Raw genomic sequence first — 20524 nt, forward strand, 5'->3', positions numbered from 1 at the left:
GTGGTGATAGGGCCTCTATCTCTTCTCTCCAGATGCAGATTTGAATTTTTCCTACCCAGTCCCATCACTGGATATCAAGGAGAACAGATCAGCATCTCCCTCTCCACTCCCCTTCCTCAGGAAGCTGTAGAGAGCAATGAGGTCACCTATCAGACTCCTTGATAATAACAACTCCACAAAAGTTATTTCTGTGCTGCATGAGCTTCTCCAGCTCTGAGTGTGTGACCAAAGGAAAAAAAGTGTGTGACTGGGCATCTTCTTCCTCTACTTGCCCTGGAGTAACTAGAAGGAGGAACCAGAAGCTGGCATCAGTTTTGTGACAAAAGATAAACTAGAATAAAAAACACTGATTCATGGAGAGAAATTCACATGGCTCTTCTGATACATCACCTTCCAGTTTTCCTTATCCAGCTCTATCTGGGTGCACTTGAAAACCAGGACATAAAACTGTAGAAAGAAATGCCATCTCCTGGAATTTGTGACTTCTTAATTAGCTCCTGTTCAGTCTGAAAATCACAAACACTATTCAAATGTTAATTCTTCAAATTGTACTTCATTCTATCCATTCTATATGGGTGCAGTTATCCACTATCAAAAGTACAAGAGGGGCTGGGAAACACTTCCCAAAGCAGTTAGTGCAGATGATTCTAATAATGGAATTGAAAACTTGCAGGGACATCAGTAAGTTCTCAGATTAGTTCATCCACTTGTCAGAAGTGAAAAGCTTCATAAAGCAAAAGGGAAACAGCTATTTCTTTCTTCTAGATACTCTGTCTGCATCTATATAACAAAATGAAGCACTTGCATGAACATTTCCAGTGTACCAAGTCCAGAACTGTGTTTACAGTTTAATTTCTGGTTAGAGCTATAGCAAATGCAGGGATATTCTCTAGATTGCAGGAAGAATGAGAAAACTGCTGGGAAGGAATACACTGTGAACATATAACACAGTAATAACAGTTGTCCTCCTGCACAAGCTCTGGTTTTGTCAGGTCCCATCTTCAGGCATCCAGCTTAATTCTGCTTTGAGCTCTTACCTTCTGGGCATGTGTTATTCTCCTAAGATTTTGTGAGTAAGGAAAAGGGGAAATTTCTTTGCTGCTCAGAGAATAATTATCCTCAGTGAATGGCTAACTGCCACAAATATACCACAAATGTGGAAGATAGAAAACTAAACTGAAGTGATTGGACAATACAGTCAGGTGAATGAACCCAGAGAACCTTTAGAGATCTCTGTAAATAGAGTATTCTTCTTGGAAGTAATTTGGCTGGTGTTCCTAATCATACATTGTAAAAATACTCTGCTTTTCTTTTTTTTTTCTTTTTTTTTTTTTTTTTTTTTTTTTTTTTTTTTTTTTTTAAATCCTCATCTGTAAACGTCGTTCTGGACTTGGTACACTGCTTCCAACTGCATTTTCCATGCTTCTTTGGTATGTTGCTTTAGCTGTATTTTCAGTTTGTCATGTTATATTCTAGTCAGTCCATTTCTATTTCTACCTAATGGCATTAAAACTGTCCTAAAAGCTCAGAACCTGATAGCTTTCTCCACCTGCATTAGATTTAGGTGTTTAAGCTTTCCATTTCTGTGCACAAATCTGTACATAACTCCACATCCACAAATACTTTTCCTCAACTCCTTTTTTGCCAATAGTGAGAAAACCTACTCAGAAAAGAGTCAGAACTAGAAATAGAATCTCTGTGAAACAAAAATTGCAATGTGTCAACTCCCCAGAAGCCTTTTTATTTTATTTAGGAAACATAAAATTCATAAAAAATATCTTGGAGACCAGCCATGTGCTTGCTCTCCTCCTGAGGAGATTTTCTGCTAAGTGCTGACAAAAGCAAACCCCTTCTTTTCCCCCAACTTGGAGAGAAGAAAAAAGGAAGGATGACTAGTAAGGATGTTAAGAGCTACTTTTTTACCCTTTCCAAACTTTCCTTCCAAATGGCTTTTGCAGCTGCTGCAGCCTTGTTGGCACTAACAATGCACACTGAAATGTGCCTATTCCACTGGCTTTGCTGCTTTGCATCTCAGCTGCTGCTTGCTCTCTCCTAGACTAAAAACTCCTGCAAGTTCAATCTCCTTTTATTCCCAATGTTACATACACTTGGGAGTGCATTCCCAGTGCTTAATAAATAAACTAAATGAGCTACTGCTTGTTGCACTCACCAGCCCCATGAGAACAAGGTAAATCTGCGGATGTGATGTCTGGCTTCTCTCACCTTGGTTTTCAGAATTGTCCAGTTGCACTGGTGCATGCCATGAGGATGGTTTTCCTTTGGCTCATCTGCAAAAGCCTTAGAATTATGCCCCTACCTTGTATGCAGGTATTGTATTGTGTGTGTGCATACACACACTTCCTAATTTAAATAAGTGATATAGAGATGCCTTATGGTACTCAAAGTCTCACTGAGACTTTTGAGCAGCCAAAGGACATGAATAGATAGATAGATACCTGCTGGGCAGTCTATTGAGACTGGATGAAGGTGGATTTGAAAGGAAGACAAATACTGACATTCAGCAGTTTAAACAGCCCAAGGCACATTACACTGAAAGGAATCATTATAAAAAGCAAATTTCCATTGTTATTATTATTTTTTCCCTTTTAGTCAGAGTGTCACCTTCCAAAAATCTAATTTGTTGACTTTAATGGCTGAAATTTTAATATGACTGGAGCCACCAGAGTATAAGTTTGCACTCAGGTCCCTCCTAAGTACATATTTAATTAATAACTAGAATTGTCATTAAAAAACCAACCAAGCAAAAAGGCTTCAGCCTCTGTGTAAAGAGTATGATATTTTGTCACGATAATGTCACCAGGAGGTGGGTGGGCCCTGTGACCTGAAGGGTACCTAGAGCTTTATCAAAGGTCAGAGAATATTTTTAGTGCTATGGAGCTGCTTTTCTGTTCCCTCTGATTCTGAGATTGCTTGCTTAAACTGTTAAGATATTTGTTCTGCCAGGGTCTTCATGGATGCTCTAAATTTCACTGGTGTAGAAGCTGCTCAAAAGTAGGCTGTGCTGGTCAGGTGATTATAGCTGAGGATCAAGGTTCAGTGTTAATCTCCACTCCACTAGATTATTTGTTTCATCATAGTACAACTTTATTATCCAAATGGGGGAAGAAGCACTTTCTATACCTCTCACAATAAATAGATTAATATATGAGAAATATTGGTAAAAAAAAAATCTGTGTAACTGTCCCGCATTTACAAAGATGTCTAAGATTTCAGTGTGATCCCCAGGGTGATCCCTGGCCATTCCTGAATGCTTTTTCCCCAGAAAGTAATGTGGTATGGTTACAGTGTAAGTGCTGCCCCAGGTATGCTGGATAATCTTCTAGTTTACAGGGAAGTCAAATATGAGTATGTTTTACCCCAAACAAGCAATTTAAGTGTGGCCCAGCATGTAGCACATACTGTTTCTTAATACATGGAGCATAAATTTCCAAGGTGAATATATAAGGATGCCTCCTCTAAATATGCATCTTAATCACAATCCTAGAACTCTTTTAAGGAATTAAACCCTCTTAAGAAAAATAACATCCAGTAACAAATTATTTTTAAGAAATTAAAATGAATTAATTTCAAAAGGCAGTTAAAAGCAAATACAGTAGAAGGAGAATAATTTGTGCTAATGACTGGGATATCCATGGCAAATTACTGAGTTTCACAAATTGCTCAGTGAATAAGCAAAACAAATCCAGCCCAAGAATAATGCCTCATAAAATGTCCACCATTTTGTTTTTCCAGATGCAATTTAGTTTTAATTATGATATAGTAAAGCAATGAAGGGGTCACCCAGGGGAAAAATGCTTCTAAATGCATGAGAGACCTATGCCCCAAATGCTGTAATCTCAAGGTAAAATCCCATCCAGTAAACATCTGTTTGAGCTACTTAATTGTTTTTTGGTATTTTCTATAATAAAGTAGGGGGTAATAGAAATGCTAAATTACTGATATTAATCATAAGGTATAAATGGATGAGTCTAAAAGAGCAAGGACTATGAATGCTACAGAAGCAGGGGTCAGCTTTTAAAATGAAGTATCACTGCCTGTGTGCTTGTAAGTTCCCCCTCACCATGACAGCTGAGTATTTCACAATCCTTGATGCATTCTCTCCTCTCATGATTTTGAAGTAGGAAATTTTTCCATTTCACAGCTGTGAAATAGTACTGTGGAATAGATTAAGGAGGTCACATACAGAGTCTGCTGATGAAGTGGGAATTGACCTGAATCTTCAGAGTCTAGTGAGTTACCTGTTAGAACAGGCTTTCATCTGATAAAGCATCTAAAGGAAGGCAAAAGAAACAAATTTTTTTGTTGTTGTTGTTCTCAAATTACAATATTCCTTAGTTCTACAACCTGCTTATCAGGAAGGGTTCACTTGCAGCTGAACCTGGAAACCAGAAATCCCCGCAGGAGATCCATACAGGCTGAGTGGGGGCAATCCTTCCAGAGAAACTGTAGATCTGTGTATGGGCCAGAGAAACCATCAGGGTATTGGCTGAGGCTGACCTTCAACTTTTTGATGATGTGCTCAGAAAATCCCACCTTGTTGGAAGCAGGAAGAGGCTGAATGATGAAATCATAAAATGTAGTGGTGTAAAGTAAAAGTTGGAATGGTATCAACAGACAGATTAAAGATAAAAAATATATTCTTAGAGGTGTTCACACAAGGTCTACTGTTATAAATCCTTCAGCTGCTATAAACAAACTAAAGCTGATAATTCCTGAACTTATGCTCTTGCTTCATCCTCTTTTTGAAAGTTACTGATGCTGTCTTTTTTTTTCTGCAGTTTGACTGGGAATCAATCTGTGTCAGAAGAATCCCAGAAACTCTGTATTTCCCTTATGGGCAGAACTTCTCAAGGTACAACAAAGCTGTAAATGTAAATAAAGTAATGCCTTCCTCTAAAACTGAGTAGGAAGGGATTTCCTGGGCTAGGTATTTTAAAAATGAAGAGAAACTTAGAAAGTAAATGAAATTATTGTGTTGTGATTTGAGGTGTTAGTTTGGAGTTATTTGTTCATTTACTTGTTTGTTTTGCTTTGCTTGTTTTAAGACTAAGGGAAATTAAAGATGAGGGAAAGACCCACTATCAGAATGATAGGACAGCTTAGAGGCTACCAACAGAGGCCAAGGAACTCTTTGATAATGGAAACTCCTTTAACAATATTGTTTGGGTAGATAAGTGAGATGGGGATGTCTCATACAGGAAAATAATTTGGTTGGTTAAAAACAATTATTTGAGACCACTTGAATGACATATTACAATTTTGTGGAGCTGTCTTCACTGTGATCTTCTCAGAAGTCCAAGGCCGTGAACTAAGAGAGAAAGATCAGATCCTGTTGTTCCCAGTAGGACACCAGTGTGGATTGCAGTGCAGAACTAGTGCCATTGTTACTCCTATCTGCTTGGAAGATGACTGCACCTGAACCCTCAGTGTTCCTGACTTTGGGTATGTACTACATGAATTTACATTTGTGGCAGGTAGCTACTGTAACACAGTTCTCTGTTGTGGTTCCCACTGAACACAGTCCATCTCTAATAACTAGTTGGGTTTGTCTGGCACTTTCAAAACAGCTTTTCCGAGTTTTCCTCAGAAGTTCCTGAAATGTTGAAGCCTTAGGGGTTCAGAACATAAATTTTCTTCCTGCTACCAAATTAACAGACTATCATATTGACCAGGCATATAGGTTTACTCTGTAGAGCCCTGTTAAAGCTGTGTGATTTATGACTTTCGAAATGGGTTACTTCCAAAATAGCTTAGAATAGTGTCTCTTTTCCTATGTGTGTATCAGCAGACTGGTCCAGAGGAAGAAGGAGCTATTCTGACTCCTGCCATGGTACAGATCTCTCATTGGAGTGGAGTGAGAGGAGTGAACCAAGCCTGGGGAGGTCTGAAGTGGACTTTGCTGCTTTCCTTTAGAATTAAACAATAAATGCAGACTTTCAGTCAGTAAGCTGATAATGCATTTTTTTTTAAATGTGCATGTCTTTATTATTTTTTAACTTTTTAAATGAAGTATTTCTGATTCCTCAGAACCCAGTACTCACCACTACCTGGGGAATATGAGGAAATTGCAGAAAAAAATTGTAAAATTCTCACCCTGACTTCTTCCCATAGAGCCACTAACATACCAGTCTACCTCCTATCAAAATGTGACTAAAGAAACACTAATTTCACAAACTAAACTGTTCCAATCTCATCACAATTTATGGAAGAATCATTCCAGGTTGTTGCTCAAGCAAGCACAAAATCATATTTATTTTTAACGATGCACAAATACTTTTGTTTCCCTAATAACTGTTGTGTCTATTTGGCAACTCAAATTTTAGACACCCTTGCACTCACAGTTTCAGTTGGATTGATGGTAATCAGCAATAACTATGAAAGCCTTTCAAAGACAACAACTGATAATCACAATTTCTCTTTTTTTTTGGTTGAAAAACTCTCCAGAATAACACCGTAATTCTCCCATGGGAAAATACAGCCTACATTCACCCCAGGGACTATCATGTGACCATCTTGGAAGACCTTTGCCTGAGATGTCCATCAGAAGCAGTCCCTTTAAATGTGGGAGCTTAATGTAAGGGCTGGTCTGCAAGTGTGTTTGTAACTTCTCTCTGCTGGACCTGAAGGGCACCCATGACATTAATTATGTTTCCCCTTGCACCCTGTTTTTACGTTTATGCAGAAGTAAAGAGTTGCAGTCTGATATCTCTCAAAAAGAAGTCTCTGTTACATTTTAGAGTGTTGTTTCTTGTATATACTTGTGCTTTTCATGTAAGCTCTATAACTCAGCACTTTTTGTTTATAAAACAGTATGTTCTAGGTCTTCCTTAAAAATTCTGCTGATAACTTTCATTGGATTTTTGTGTTTTTCTTGGTGTGTTTTTTGGTTTTGTTTTGGTTTTGTTTTTTTTCTAAGATATACTGAAGGGGAGGGTTGGAAACTCTTTATTTGACTTGTTGGTAACTTGATCTGTCTTATGTTTTTTCTTGTGTTTTTTGATGCTATTCCACAGCTGTGAACACAAGGTAGCAAAGAGTAGTATATCAATACTATGATAGTAATAGGTCTCTGTTGTGTGAAATAACAAAGTGGGGCTGAAAAATTCAGGGTTTGATATAACTATTGTCTGAAGTCTCAGAACTTCACTGTCAGAATTCCTGTTTTCCCCTTTTTACCCTTTTTTCTCTCTCTGAGCTATTATTGTCCCACTTACATGTCATTATTTTACACTATTATGGCTCAATACCTGGTAAAACACAATTATTTAAAGAGGTTGAAAGAACATCCACCTCTGTCACTGCATGGTCGTTTTATCTCCTCTCTAGTTCAAATGAAAACAGTTAGGGGTTGGGTTTTTTCCTCCATTGCCTCTGCCTCTTTTCCTTTGCTATGATCTCTACGGCTCAGTTGACTCTGTGACAGTTCAGTTAACTCTGATGTTTTGGGGACATAGTTTGCATGAAAGAAACTACAAAACCAAAACTGCACTTCATCTTCAGAGGCTAAGTTCTGAAAACCTCTCCTGAAGCAACATACCTAGCGCAATAATGATAGTAATTCCTACCTCATTAGTTACCATATAAAATTGCTTACATCTGAACATTGTTATTTAGGCTGCAAAATCAAATACTAGAAATGTCTGACCTAGAAGTTTCCCATTCAGCTTTAACTCTGCTCCTTTCAAGTGTCTGTCCTGTGTGCAAGCTGGTTTTCATAAGAAATATTGTTTGTGTCTGAAATTAAGTTGTCACAGGTCTTGCGAGGCTATAATGTTTTACTGGTCCCTGAACAACTGAATTTTCCTATATTTTGAAGAGGCCTTTACAAGCTTGATCTAATTTAAAGTTATCCTCTGTCTGCATATAGTATGTTATGTAGAGACACATATGCAAGGCTTTCAAATAATAAAGATTGATAATCAGATTCTGGAGCTAGGTTCCCATATTTCCACCTCAATTCCCATCTTCTCCATCACACTAAGTGCATTTGTGTTACCTGTGCTTCTCAATATGTTGTCTCTATTGCCCTCTTGCACCAGGTGGCATAAGTAGGTCCAGTGAGGAGTAGAAGTCTATAATGAGTAGAAGATCAGTATATTTCTGGTAACTTTTAAAGCTGTGTTTGTAACCACCACTTTATTTCTTACTGATCAGATTAAGGATGTTATGGTCACACCTTTGTTCCTTTCCATGCTAAAGTCTCTGTATTCAGAAGCTGCAGCTGGAAATATCAGGGCTATTTCAGTGAGGCTTGTCTTGTTAATGTTAGTAACAGAGACGTTGGGACTTGTAGTTTTTTTTTTTGCTTGCCTATACAGACAACTAAACCAAAAGAGCATTTGACTTAACGTTTCCTGGCTTATGTTTCAGTTCTGTGAACGCTGTAATGGGGCTACTCATGAATTCCATTATTTCAATGGATTTACTCGTGCAAACAGCTAATAATTTGCAGGTGGATTCGCAGGGTTGGGTCTCATTCACATTCTATTAGGCAGCTGCTGAAGTCTCTCAGTCATGAAGCCATTAGAATACCTTCAGCCAGGTAGCAACACTAGGTGGTCAGGACATCTAGCCTGGCTGCAAAAGGAGGAGCACCATCTGTGGAACCAGGGATAGAGAAGAGGTAGCAGGCATGCGTCCTTCTTTTTAAGAAATGATAGTTTGGACTCTGTCTAAGAATTACGGTAAATGTGGCCGTGCCTCTCCTTTCTTTTGTTAAGAAAGATGTCTGAGGGAATAATGCCAAAGACCAAAAGGTAGTATTTGAACCTTGGACCAGTATGGTATTTTATAAAAACAAAAGACAAACACTTGTTTAATTCTGGGATATAACTATGGTAATTTTTTCACTATAAGGGGGCCTTTTTGGTCATTGTTAGCTACCCAACAGTATGACTGAGGACAGCCCATAAGTCTTAGTCCATGTGTTTGATTGTAACAGTGTGTTTTATCTGTCATATCTTTAGAGAAGATGAGAAACAAAAAATATAGCTTTTAGAATTTCCAAGACGAGGGAAGTCTCAGTTATCAAAGTTGATACATTGCTATTTAACACTCACTCTTCTTTTTACTTTCTCTTACCCTGTCATCAGTCGCAAACACTGATGGTCAGTTGCCAGAGTTAACACTTATGCTTCAGGTATTTTCTTCTGACAAGGTTTTCAAGAACTGTGCTTTTCCATCCTGACTTGGGCACTGCCCTTCCTTACCACTCTGGACTCCCCTTCCCTCCAACACTGGCCTGATGCCTTTGCATTGCATCATCTTGAAATAACACACCCTGGAGCAGGAACACCACCCTACAGCACAAGTATCGTGGCTATTTCAGTGCTAATTTCCTTTTGTTTGCTTTCTTGCCCTTCTCATATTTTACATTTTGATTTTTTTCATGCTTATCCTTCTTGATGAACATTCTTTGAGTTCATTTTAGTTAATTCCAACTCTGGGCCTAGTTCCAACTGGGGGCTGACTTGCAGAGCACATGCTCCTGTGGGTGGAAGAGCTTGTGTTTGCAAGTGAGTGCGAGGGAGGTGGCCTGCACATGACTAAAAGCTTTCTCATGTTGTGTGTGTGGTGAAAAGGAGTAAATAGTTGTTGCTGCACTGGTGTGCCCCCGTGGGAGCTTATGATTCTCATTTAGCTGACCAGCCCATCGAGACAACACTGTTGTTGCAATCCTGCTGCAGGGGATCACCATGATTTTTGAAACCAGATTTGTGCCACTGCCCAGAGTCCTTTGCTGAGCTCTGAATTTCCATTCTGAGGTCCAAGCACTTCTGAACCCAGAAGTAAAAGATTCCCTTCAAGGTTAAAATGTACGTGAGGATAAAGGAACTTGGAAAATAGTTGATCTAAAACATTCCTGGTACAAGAACACACAGTTTTTTCAGGGTATGCTGATGCTGGTTCCAAATGTTGTGATTTGGAGTTACTCCTAAATAATAACACATTACAAAGAGCTATAGCTCTGCAAATTAAATGTTTCCTGAAGACAGGACTGGAAGGAGAGTAGTAGTTCACACAATGCTTTGTAATATGGTTAAATGATGTCTGTGTAGCTGGGGAATTTGAGGTATGTTTGTTTTTCATTGCCATCTTTTCAAGTCATGTCACTAGACTTGCAGCCAGCTCTCAGGTTATTTCAGGAGACTCTGATGTTCTTCCTTTTATGTTTCATAGCTGTCTTCAGCAAAACAAACCTGGCATGTAGGGAAATCATAACCAGATTGAAAAAGGGCAAGGAGCAGAAGTGGAATATTAACCCTGACGTGGCCCAGTGCAAAGAAATTCCTGACATTTTCATATTTCAAGCTGTGGGAGAAAATGAAACAGCCTGACTGTAGCAGAAAGTGATGCAGAAATAACAGCAACAGCCATAAAAGAGAGAACACTAGAGAAGAAAGACCTGTTACAGTCTGATCTAACATTAATCTGGATAGCTGAGCACGTCGGGAGCCTTTCTTGCTCACAGACACGAACGTACATGTGGATACACAGCTTTATACAGCTGGAGCGTGCACTGTCCCATGCCATCAGGGCACTGACCAGTTTACAGTGGCACAGGCGTGCCCCAAGAGCAGCAGGATGGTTCTCATCATAGATGCCTTGGGTGTCTGGCAGAACTGGACAAACTTCTTGTGCAGAGCAGCGAGCCATTGCTGTGATTCTTTTTTTCCATCTTCCCTTCCTAAATCTAATTGATGCTGTCAGGGGAAAAGCTACTTATTTTGATCACATCATTCTACCTATTTCATTTTAGTTCATATGTTTTGTTCATCTGTTGCAGGTAAACAAACCCCTGCAGATATACTGGCACAGAAAGCACAGTGATGTTAGCACAGGTTTGGCAGTGTTGATCCAATTCCTTGCTCTGCCACAGACTTTCTGTGCTGGCTTGAAGAATAAACATGATTTCTCTGCAATTCAGTCCCTCATCTGTAAAATCATAATAAAACTAGGTGATGAATGGATTTTTTCAGTTCAACAGCCAAACTGTCAAATCAAATGAAAAGGTGACAATTTGACTTAGAACAGAAACATCTTACCAAATCAGATTGAACAAAAGTAAAGGTCATTTGGAGTGTTTAATTCGCTAGAAAATGAATTGCTGTGATTAGCTTTATATACTTAGAGAAGACCATATTTTTCTTTGAAAAGAATATTGTATTGAAAGGCAAGCTTAGTTTTCATGACAAGATCTGAATGAAAGACTGTCATTGCCAAACAGTTCCCTGTTTTCTTCTTTTATACTCTAGGCCTTTTCCCTACTTTACAGAGCATTTTTTCACAAGAGTTGAAGAAATGATTTTTATTTCTCTGAAACATTACTGCTTGGAAAAATAATAACAAAAGCAATAATTAGGTCATTTTATAAAAGTCTGTGTTGCCTAACAGTGAATATGTGTATATAGAGGATGCAGGATGAGGTCACTGAGATGTATTACACAGGGGTGTTTGTACCTGGATAGAAAAGCAGACAAGCCATCTTTGATGAATAATTTTTATTTTGCAAAGAAGCGTGCCCTCATGGTGGAAAGGTCAGTGTAGCTGCACAGTCCAAATTTTATGCCAACTTCATTTCTAAATTTGGCCTAATCTCACTGCTGTTAACCTTAAAGCAAGTTTTATAGTGAGCAGGATCAAACTCTACTCTGTGACCTTGATGAGTCACTTAACCTTTCTGTGCTTCATTTTTTCCCATCATTGATTAAATAAGGAATCATCCTTCTTTCTTCACAGAGGTATCTTTCTGTAGAATTGACTCCATATTTGCAATGTGCTTTGAGATAATAATTTCTCTCTGTAGACCTTCAGTAGCATTACACACTGATCTAATTCAGTGTGGTGAGACCACCAGTAAATCTAGGAGAGAGGGCTCAGAGCAATGGCCATGCTGCAATCTTTCCCTTCTCTGTCTTCACCTGTCTTCCTTTATGCTTTAATAATGAGACCAAGCTTTTAAATGGACTATTAACACTGAACAGGGTGCTGGGAAAAAGAGATGTAATTAAAATATAGAAGACAAATAAGTTTTATTTCCTTTTTATTTTAAACTTAGGTAGGTAAAATTAATATGTAACATGATCTGATAGAATCAGCAGAACACTGTATCACATAGAAACATAGGTATAAACTAATAACAGTCTGCTAGTTAAAAAAATTATCTTCACTGCACCTAAAAAGGCAAAGTTCCAGCACTGCCACAGAGCTATTTCTGTTCTAGTGTTTCTGTGAAATGCAATGCCAGAAGCATTTCTGGAAAAATAAAGCCAGAGAAATAGTTGTCGTTCATATGATCATCTGACACAGTTACATAACTTCTGAAATCACTGCAGCAAGGTTTGAACAATGTGCAAAATGAAAAAATGCCCACCAAGCTCAGAGAGCAGAGAAGAACTGCAAGGCCACTTGGAAACTGCTGTGCGGTCTTACTCTGTGCAGGCACATAATCGTCAGCCTGGTTGGAGACAGAAGTGCCTGGGATGCTGTAGATTGACCTCCTTCCTCCATAACAAATCTGCTTGTTTGCTGAGGGGTTAATGAGAGCTATGCCTGTTCCTGTAGGATGACCCCCACAGTGTTCTAAGTTCTATTTTCTTTTGGAGAGAACATCAGTGACAAGGCATGAGAAACAGAAAGAGAATATGTACATGTTGTCTTCTTACATTTACTCTCTAGTTTAAAAAAAAAAAAGTCTTCCTGAGAAAATTTTGAGAATATCTATGTATCTAACTCAAAATTAAATATTTCTGCTACCTTATCTCTGCCAGTGATTCCGCCAGTTCAGGCTACAGTAATGTTCATACTGATAAGGCTGACCCTATACCCAGTACTGCTGATTCCACCCATCAGACAATAGCTCTTAAACCTTCAAGAACAAAAATGACACAAACCAAACTTAAATGCCAATTTCTGTTTCTTTCTTTTGCTAGGAAAAACACTGGTTCTTTCTATTTGTTTCCATCTCTTTAGTCTTTACATGTTTTATTTTCAAGGTTTTCTCAGTGGTTGGCCAGGCCAGGTGTAAAAACATCTGAAGTTCTCATACAATTTCCCAACTCCCAGAGTAGAAAGCCCATTTTCTTCATGACTTGCAATGATGGCAGCCCCAAGATTAGCCCGTGCTGCTTATTCCAGTGTGGGGTCTCAATAAAATTGGTGCTGCTTTTCACAGAACTTAATAGTTTGGCCAGGATCCAGCTGCAGAATTGAAGTCTCTAGTGGCTGAAAGAAAAGTGGGGGAAGGCAGTATCTTTTTTACTAGAAAAAAAAAAAAAAAAGAAAATTGTCTATCTTATGCAGAATCCTTCCCACTTTTGATAGGTCTCCAGAAGGAATTCTGACCAGCAGTAAATGGAATGTGAAATGTGTAGCTCTTGGAATACTTCCTTGTTTCTTGATGATACAGATTGCTTTCTAATTTTGTAATGTAGCTCATCCACAGGCAGCAAATGCTGGTACAAAATGAGGGTACAGCCCTTGCATTGTACATCACCCTGAGCCCCTGAGGCTGCCTCTTTTGCCAGCCGCACTCAGTGGACGATGGCGTGAACGGGGAACTTTTGCTGGGCACGGCGTGAGCCAGCCTGCGATAGAACAACCCCTGGGATGCCCGTCCGCAGGCGGGAGCGGGAGGCGCGGTCCTCCCTGGGGAGCGGCGGCGGGGCGGGCGCTCGGAGCGGAGCGGAGCGGAGCGGGGCGGGGCGGCCGCCAGAGGGGGCCCGAGCGCCGCTCTGCGCTCGCCGGGATCCGGAGGGGCCGGGAGGGGCCGGGAGGGGCCGGGAGGGGCCGGGAGGGGCCGGGAGGGGCCGGGAGGGGTCACTCTGTCCGGCAGCCGCGTCCGCACAGTCAGGGGTAAGCGGCAGCTCCAGCCCGCCCGTCTCCCCAGTTGCCTCCGCACTGCACGGGACGTGATATATGAATATATAATAATAATGTGTAGGGCGTAACGCGTGCTAATATGCTGGTGGGCACAACGTCGCCACGATTTCTGTGGGATAGCGCGTTCCCTGAGCGAGCCTCCAGCCTGGTTTGTGTCCCAGGAAGTTCGTACAACACGGGGTTATAGTCAGCTGCTCTGCAAGAAAGCTAAATGAAGTTTAAAGCTATACCAACTTTCTTCTGCGGGAGGTTGCACGCTGAGTTGAGGCGTTAGGGAAACTACCCTGCTGTTATTGAGAGAAGAGTCAGTGCCTCTAAATAAAGGATCTGCCTGTGAGGTGCTCTTTGAGTCTGAATGTTGTGTGTGGTCTTTAAACCTCAAAACTGTGTCATACAGGAGCATCCAGGACTTCAGGAGCAACACCTGTTTCTAGCTTCAGTTTGGCTAAAGAATTAAGCTCTGGCTTGAAATTAAGCATGGAAGATGAGTAATTGTCTGCCACAAAGATCCTTGATATATTAGGTGGTATCCTCTCTGCCTCACACCCTGCTGCAAAAGGTGGGATCCTGCACTCTCTAGAGTGCAGCCTGTTTTTCAGAGCAAATTACTTTCTCAGGTATCAGTAATGAATCAGAAACTGTAATGAGGTTTTCTTTTATCAGGAGTTCTAGCACGCCAGGAAAACGTACCGAGCTGCTGCAAGAGCACAGCAAAGGCGGGTGCTGGACTCTCTGGAGTGCAGCTTCTGGGTTTGCTGAACGTATAAGAATGCATGTCCTGGCTTGATGGTGGTTCAGGAGGTGCTTTATTACAGACTCGTGTATTTTCACCGAGGGTTGAGTGTACGCCTAAGTCCTTTCCCAGTCTCTGCATTTCAAATCTAGTCCAGACCCTTGTGAAGTAAGAGAGAAATGGTCTGTTTGCACAAATAGATTTTAAATAATGCCCTTGTTATAACTGTGTAAGAAAGTTTACATATTGATATTTGGGGGTCTGGATTTTAAATCGGTCCAAACTTTATATGTGGTATTATTCCTGGGTTGGAGGCCCAATAATAAGTATCATGCTTGTGTTATGTGCAGATAAATCATATTTAAACTATTTAACAGTAAACGCCTAGAAAAAGTTTGATAATTTGAATCTGGTTTGCTCTATTTTTTGATAATAGCACATCTCATATTATGATTTGAAACACTCAAGGTTGTTAACATAATGTTCACTCCCACAGTGGATGAGTCAGCTCTTCAAAACCAATAATTAGTATCCTCATTGATTCATGCTATCACTGAACCCGTGATGGGTCGTTTGTGGCTTGCAGTCTTCTGGGCACAGCCATATGGCATCCCAGTGGGATCCAGGGCACTGACCCTGGGCTATTACAAGGGATACATGCTTGGCATGCTAGACTGCTGATTAAATATTAACCACAGCAGACACATTATTTCCACTCTGCTTTGAAATGAGTCTTTAATTAGAAAGAAAATAACAGCAGCAAATGAAGTTTCATGGTTGTTGCCAGAAGTAAATATTTTGACCCGTTTCCTGTGGTACAAGCTCAGAAAAGTCCCTGGAGACTTTCAGGCTGCCACTCAGACCAAATACAGGTGTCCTGAATGGTATCCAACTGTCAATCATCTGACATAAGTAAGGAGATTTAAATAGGACAGATGACTTGCCTGGATAAAAGGAACATACCTCTGTTAAATTTAGCCATGTCTTTTTCTAGGAACAACTACTCTTGAAGCTGTAGTTGTATGAACAACTGGAAATAATTCTTTTCTTTTTTTTCCTCCTGTTTTTGCTCATAATGGAAATTCTTGTCAAAGAAATTTACCAGGAGCTTTAATTCAGTTCATTACTTAACAGTCTCGTTTATTATTCTTACATGTCCTGATAGAAGAGTCATTGGTTTTAATTACATTCTGGGGGTAGGGGGAATAACTAGTTAAGGATGCACATTTTGCACTTCATGAATAATGTATGATCTTAGGTACATAACTTTAATGCTTTATCTCTTTATGAGATGCTGAGATAATCCAGAATTTATTTTTTTTCCCTGAGAAATGAAGATGTAATATTTTTTTTTAAATTCCTTATTCCTAAGACCTTGAGTTTGTCTTTGCTGTTTGCCAACCCCTAAGAAGCCTTTCCTAAAAATTAAGCAGATTCTTAATGTTTAAAACAACCTCTAATTTACTTGTAATTGAATAGAAAGAGGTTTGCTGATTCTTAATACTTATTACACATCCAAGGGAGTATTTTCTAAACAGTAATTTTAAATTTTTCATTGCAGAGAAATATAGACTTGCTGTTCCTGTCAAATTATGTGCATCTCCTAAAGCCTCTAGGAAGCCACTTCGATGTTTTACTAAGAAGAAATATGATTAAGCCAGTTGATAATAAAAGCAGTGGTTTCGTGTACATAAATCCTGCCACTCCCTTTTGAGTTATAAGCATTAAAAGTGGATGTTGTGTATTTCAATACAGCTTTCTCAGGGACAAGGACGAGAAGAGTTTGGTGTGTTATTATAGATTTTACATAGTTTTGGATTATATTTTACATATATATAACCTAAATATGACCACAGTCTTAGGAACAATTTTTGCTGTGCATCAAAGCAGAAGGCCATCAGAAGCACTGGTGATGGTAGTACACAGTACCAGACTTTAAATAGGTTTTATAGGAAAAATTTCTCAAAGAGGGTATGAGACAACCAGCTCGTGGTTGTTTTATGCTTGAGAAAGTCTTATTTCTTACACAGTAAATGCTTCCATCATGCTGGTGTGTTTTAATGTCTGTTTCTTAGAACCACTGTTACTCTTTGTCTACAGAATGTATGTACTGTGGATCCTTTTCCCATAGATAATTCTTGCATCACACACATTTGTGTGACAACTTGGTTAAATGTCTTCGGCTAAATTTCACAGCATCCCACTTCTTAATTTATGTGATTTTTAGCCCGAGTAGTTTTGTTGAAGACCATCATTTATAAAGACACTACTTCCCCTTCCTTTCACTCCCCCAATATTCTACCCAGGGTTATACTTCTGCAAGTTGAAAGTGTGTATTAATTTTCTTCTTTGCTTTTTAATTAAAGCTGACTTCTGTAACCAAGGTTTGAATTTGGTTTAGTATTCTTTAAAGTAAGGATGGCTTAATCCATGAATGAAAGGGATTTTTTTCTCTGTTAGCAGCTAGGATGATTGTCTACTTAAAGCAGGTGAGATGATAACAAACATAAATTGTTGTACACTGGTACTGAAGAAACTTTCTACTCGTTGTGGACAAACTGTTCTTGGAAGCAGAGGAGCCATTAATGAGGATGTGGCATCCAGGAGATCACAGGAGCTTCTGGAGGGAGATTGTGCTCTTTGAAGTCCCACCTTCATCACTGGCACACACTAAACCCTGCAGTAAACCTCTTAAAAGTGGTAGCAAAGCTTTTTGCCAGCAGTTGAAAGGACTTTCCAGCTCCTGTTATAGCTGCCTCCACACTTCAGTGGTTCTTTAGCAGATGTCTTGGGTGGTCTTCCTCTATTTCATCCAAAGAGAAACCCTCTGCACAGCTTGTCTGTACCTCTTCAACCCCATAAACTGCCATAAAAGGAATCTCTTCCTTTTCTGTTTATCTGCCTGATTGAAAAGGTGACCACTGACATCCACCCTTCATCAGTAGAACCAGTCCAAGGACTGAAATCCTTGGGGAGATTCCCTGTGCCTTCCCAAGACTTTGGGTTAGGCCTGTTGCAGCTGCCCACTCTTCCACTTCTGTGCACTCAGTCTCCCTCCTACATGAAACCTTTTAAAGTTTCTAAGAAGAAATCTATTTTGTGACTTTGTGGATTCGTTCAATTAATTACATGGTAGAGCAAATTAGCTGTTTTGCTTAGCTGGTATTATTGGCAATAGGTCAAACTCTGCCCCCAGCTTCTCTCTTCTTGATGCAGAGTACATCTATTGAAATGCATACGGATTCTTCCAGTTTCACTTTAGAATAATTTGATGCAGAATTTAGCCCATTGCACCTAATTACATGAAAATCATCTTGTAAAGGTCTCATTAGCCTTTCTATTTGTGCCAGTGGTTTTCTACATTACTCATTGCAGCTAATATGTGAGTGATATTGGTCTGGCTGTTTGCATACAAACAGTTTATGTTCTTATACTCTGAATCCCTAGGTGTGTTCTTGCATTTTCTTGTGGTGGTAGTAGGACTTGATTTAACAAAGAGATAAATGATTTCAAGACTATAATGAACCTGTGCTATAGAAAACTACATTAAGTCAACAGATGTCTGTTGATTTCCATTATGTTTTTTTCTTTACTATGTCAGGAACTCTTCAGTATGGTATTCATTTTTCTTCAGGTTCCTCAGCATCATCAGGGCCTTAGATGTAATGCATATTGGAGATAGGGGACTCATGGAGAAATGTACTGCTTTTACTTCAGGGTGGCTGTGTGGCTGTAATGGCAAACATTAATGTTTATGGTAATAGAAAATGAATAAATTTTGCAGTGCTCAGAGGTGCAGTGTCTATTTATGTTACCTGCTAGGGGATAATGCAGTCTCTGAAGAACACTGCCCTGGGCTGTGTTCTTGTCACTCCTTCCTCCTTCATAACTGATTGAGTAATCAGTAAGAAATCCTCCTGGGGACAACCGACTTAACGTAGGAAGGGGGCGACTATTTGGTAGGAATCTTCCTTGTTAATTGGAATGATATCTTAATAACCCAACCTGTCACTTTGGATATGTGGAACATAGGGCCCTAAGATACAAGCCAAAGTGATGTTCTCATCACTTGTCATCACAGATCCAAGAGTATTTATGGATGTTTTATGACACTGGACTGCAAGAGAATTAACTGCATCTTACCCTCGCTTTAGGGGAACAGTTGCTCATCAAGACTTCCTCAGTCTTTCTGTAAAGTCTTTATGCCTTTGCACTGTATGTAAACTAGTGCAGTCCATTGTGGCAGATGGATAGATGCAGCTTCCAAAATGCTTTTAGCTAGAAAGTTATGAAGAAATTATGCAAGGATGTGAAAGAATATCTTTCCCCAACCATGTTTGCTTGTGTTTGGGGAGTAAGGGGACTTTTGTTTTGCTTTGAGGGTTTTTTTTGTTTGTTTGTTTGTTTTTTTGGTTGGTTGGTTTTTTGGTTTGTTTTGGTTTGGGGGTTTTTTGGGTTGTTTTGTTTTGTTGGTTTTTTTCAGGGTTTTGTTTGTTTGTTTGTTTGGGGTATCTTTCTCCCACTCACACCTATTTTATTGCATAGAACTAGGGACAAAGTCTTCCCATTTCTTCTGTGCTGCATCATTTCAGATCCTGGCAGATCATAAGGATGTATCTCTCCTGTCAAATAGCACTCATAGAAACTTATTTAATTTTTTTCCTCTGACCTTACTAAGCCTAGAAAATACAGCCTGTGAACCCTAACTATTGCTGCATAAAACCTGCAGAAACACTAGTCAAACAGCACATTGGCTGGCTTCCAAGGAGTGCAACAGTGCTCAGAAATGACCCAAATAATTTTTATTAATGGGCTTAACATTACTTTCATTTCGAAAGAGACAAATCATTTAATAAAATGTGTGTTCAGTTTTGTTCATTAGTGCTAATCAGTAGTTCATTAAACCTTAATCATAGCAATTTCAGGCCACTAATATTCAGGTAGTTTAATAAAGGCCCCAGCAGTAAAAGAGCACACTTTGCATATCCAGGAACATATTGGTCCCTAGTAAACCCTACTTGAATACACACTGTCAATTCAGGTGGGTATCAGGGATGTGACAGATGAAAGAAAGAAAAATGTACATGGCAAAACACCACCAATAGAGTTTAAACTGCAGCACATGCTGTATTTTTATATGATGAAGTTTTGTTCCACAGACCACTGTTATTTCCTCGGTTGGAAGTACCATTTGAGCAAGGAATGCATCAAGCTAAAACTTTTGCTGAATGGAGTTAGCTTCTGTAGTGGAAATAGCAGGACAAAGTCTAACTACTTTGGTAATGCTTAGTATTTTGAAAGGTTGATTTATAAAACAGCATATTGGATAATACCGTGTCTCCAGTTCATAGAGTAATTAACATATGCAAATTTTCAGCATATGTGTAGTCCTACTGAAGTCACTGCTTCTAAAGTCTTGTTCAATGCTCATGAATCTGGCTTAGTACTTTTCTGAGATCTCATGCTGTCTTCCAGGCAGGGCTGTTACCATGAGCAATTCTCTCTGGATGTGTGAAGCCCAAACTGTGCTACAGACAACACAACAAAAATGCTTCACTTTCTCCCGTTTATGTATTAAAAGTCACTCTGTATTTCATACTTTTCTCTGAAGTCTGAGCAATAAGAGTGGCTTGTATCGATATACTCATTCTGTGTCAGCATTCCTATGTGCCAGAAATATCATGAGCTGCTTCATTCCAGCTAAAATTTTATGCTAATGCAAGTTTCTACAAGCATGTCAGTCCTAATTGCTTTTGTGAAGGAAACAAGAGTTAACAGTTCATTAGAAGGATGAAATTTTAGGTAGAAACCTGGAATTTCTTGTCGCTTGTTCTGAAGTTCTCTTCACTGAAATCCAGCTGTAGTTTTGAGAGGCCACTTTCTATACTT

At 39.4% G+C, this 20524-nt stretch overlaps 1 long non-coding RNA gene across 1 annotated transcript; it reads left to right on the forward strand.

The window, feature by feature from the left end:
* The first annotated feature begins 4823 nt into the window (after positions 1–4823).
* LOC138113587 (uncharacterized) lies at positions 4824–5890 on the forward strand. Its single transcript, XR_011152271.1, has 3 exons — positions 4824–4873; positions 5367–5463; positions 5810–5890. It is a non-coding gene; the product is annotated as an uncharacterized lncRNA (long non-coding RNA).
* The last annotated feature ends 14634 nt before the right edge of the window (positions 5891–20524 follow it).

The sequence above is a fragment of the Aphelocoma coerulescens genome, chromosome 1 (assembly GCF_041296385.1).
Source record: "Aphelocoma coerulescens isolate FSJ_1873_10779 chromosome 1, UR_Acoe_1.0, whole genome shotgun sequence".
Lineage (NCBI taxonomy): Eukaryota > Metazoa > Chordata > Aves > Passeriformes > Corvidae > Aphelocoma > Aphelocoma coerulescens.